General features: G+C 41.5%; 1 pseudogene; it reads left to right on the forward strand.

The window, feature by feature from the left end:
• Positions 1-2149: 2149 nt before the first annotated feature.
• Positions 2150-2997, forward strand: part of LOC114026263 — an 8792-nt pseudogene continuing 7944 nt past the window's right edge.

Consider the following 2997-nt stretch of genomic DNA (forward strand, 5'->3'; position numbering starts at 1 on the left):
TAAAATATCATCAATTTTATTTTTTATTATTGTGACTGGGATATAAAGTTAATCTGAACATCCCTAATCAATGATATCCTCCCAGCCTAGTTGATGGAATCACAGGGGGGAAAATGGATAAGTGGTAGAGACAACAACGTGTTCAGATTTTAAACAAGATGCAAAGACATGTCTAGAGATCTACTCCTTTATAAAATATGCAAAACTTTTATGATCAAAAATGGTTAGAATTAGAGGGTAGATGGTCATTTAATAGCTAGTATCAGTCATGACCCTGATGTCCTTTAAAAAAATTGGACAAATTCTGCAGGAAAGTGGAGGCAAGATACAGCTTTAAGGAATATGATCTCTGGCAGCAGAGAAAAGAATCAACTCTTTAGAGGAAATTATCCCCAGCCTTCGAGGGTAAGAGGATATCTCTCCAAACTCCCCCCTACTCACCAGTCATGATGTTTTATAACAAAGCAACTTTCCCACTAGGAGATAACACATCTACCAGGGATGCCCAATGAGTCAAGTTGTAAGACCGTAGGAACTTTGTGAGTTACAATTCCAGCTGAGTGACCTACAAGTAACAACATTGCACCCACTGGGAACAGCATAAGGATTCTACTATAAGGGGAAATGACATTTAGGCCCTGCAGTGCCAGAGACATGAGCTGCCTAGGTCATACGTGTTCCTTATGTGTACACCTTTGTATTAACATACTCTACTTTTTGCCTACTCTTCTGACAGAAGCTATGTGTAGGTATGAGAGAATATACCCTGGGGTGTGCTCCAGAGGGCTAGGGAGAAAATGGGGAGGGATATTTTGTAGATACTATTCTTGCAATACCATTTCAATAAATATCCGTGGTAGAACTACTTTTGTCAACTGTCTGCCTATTAAAGGTAAACTCACTGGTGGGGGCTCACAAGCTATGGTCTGTCTAGACTGAAGATACACAGAGTACCCTAAACCTGAGAGTCTATTCCCCTAAGAACCCAACCTGCAATATCACGTTATGATATTTAATTGTATTCAGTATCTTCTAATTCTTTTCAAGAAGAAAGTATTCATGAGAAATAGATATGATTCTTTGCCTTCTACAAGCCTTTTGTATCTCTTTTCTTGCTCCTGAATCATGTTTGCCAACCTATTTTTTGCCATCCTCCCTGATGCCCTCCTTTATGCTGAAAGAACAAGTGTTGAAATATATACTTGTTTTACTTGGAGTCTTAGTGAGTTCGTAAAATTTCTCTAGCATTTTATCCTCTCCAACAGATGTTGGCATGTAAACCAAATTGATTTTCACAGTAGTCTTTTGCAAATACTTATCACATGTTTAACAGTATTTCTGGCACATGGTAGGTGTTTAAAATGCTTGATGATTGCTTAATGAGCACTACAATATGAAATGACCAACTGCACCATGAAATGGTGTTTCTTGTTGCTTTCAGACACATTTACCTCTCCAACGAGAAACTGGAAACCACGTTTCCATTCAGCTGCAGCTTCCTTTCTCTTCTAGTCTTGTTTTTATCAAGAATGTCAAGGCTGATGCAATTCAGTTTTTCTTGATATTGAAGAACTAAGTGTTGCCCATTCACCGCTTCCACCCATCACCGCTCTGCTTAGTTCTGCTCTTTGAGATCAAGTGACACATGTGTAGGTCAAGGGAAATTACCATTCTTAGGAAAACAAAAGCCTCGTCCCCCCTCTGGGGCCCTCTGCAACCTGTTATCATGACTTAAACATAGGGCTTCCTGTCCTCACCACAGATGCTTTCATGCCATTCATTACCATAAGCCCAGAGATAGTTTCTGCCTGGGTATATACCACCCCAGCTGTCAGTATTAGGAGGCCAGGGTCTGGGCAGGGCTGTGAAAGGAGGATATAAGGGTTCCATTTCCCATTGAAGAATAATGGAGTATGGAGGGTAAGGCCTGAGAGGGTGAAAAGTACTTAGCACCCATGATGCCCTACTTTTTCCTCTTTCAGAAGCAACACAACCTGGTTCTTATCATGAATCTGGTGCCTTCCACCAGCCCTCAACAGAAGGTTTAGGGCTGGAGGAGAGGAAATTTGGAGACTGTCACCCATCCTGGTGGGTCACCAGGAAAAAGGTTCAATATATACTAGAAAGAATGGGTTGTGAACTCCTCCAGATGAGAACCGAGAGGAGGAAGAGGAGGAAGGGACCTTTCATCCCTTGGCTATTCATTCTGGGAGTGTTTGCTCTGAGGGAGACTCAAACAAGTGAGTGTGAGGGAATGAGGGAGTGGAGATGGACAGCAGGAAGGCCTCCCCAAGTAAGTCAGTCAGTCCCCAATATCATGAAGACTTCATAGCCCACTCTTGGAGAATTTCTGGTTGTGTGTGAGAGATGCCTTCACTGCTATGGGAAACTTCCAGTTCCATCAATCAGTCAACAAGTATTTAACTCACAATGTGCACTTAATTATCGATTTCTTTTAATTCCGTATCACTTACATTTCCAAAAATAACCTTCCCTTTTCCTCTTTCCAGTCCCCATCCATATCCCGGTCCCAATATTCAATTTCAAATATTTTATTTATATCAATATAGTCAATGTTGTTGCTTAGTCATTTTCAGTCATGTCTGACTCTTTGTGACACCAGTTGGGGTTTTCTTGACAAAAATACTAGAGCAATTTGCCATTTCCTTCTCAAGTTCATTTTATAGGTAGGGAAACTGAGACAAAAAGAGGTTAAATGATTTGTCCAGGGTCACATGGCTAGTAAGTGTCTCAGGCTAGACTTGAGCACAGGTCCTCCTGGTCTGAGGCCAGCACTGTATCTATCTGCCACCTAGTTGCCCCCATATCCAGTCCCATAATTTCTCAAGATAAGGACATGAAGCACAGAGGCAAAGTCCAGAAAAACTTGACCTAGGCAAGGATCAAAGTTTTGATTAACAGGTCCCCTGATTCTCAGTCCAGTGCTCTTTCCGGTCTCTCTCTCTCTCTCTCTCTCTCTCTCTCTCTCTCTCTCTC

The sequence above is a fragment of the Vombatus ursinus genome, unplaced genomic scaffold (assembly GCF_900497805.2).
Source record: "Vombatus ursinus unplaced genomic scaffold, bare-nosed wombat genome assembly UNPS02014837.1, whole genome shotgun sequence".
Classification (NCBI taxonomy): domain Eukaryota; kingdom Metazoa; phylum Chordata; class Mammalia; order Diprotodontia; family Vombatidae; genus Vombatus; species Vombatus ursinus.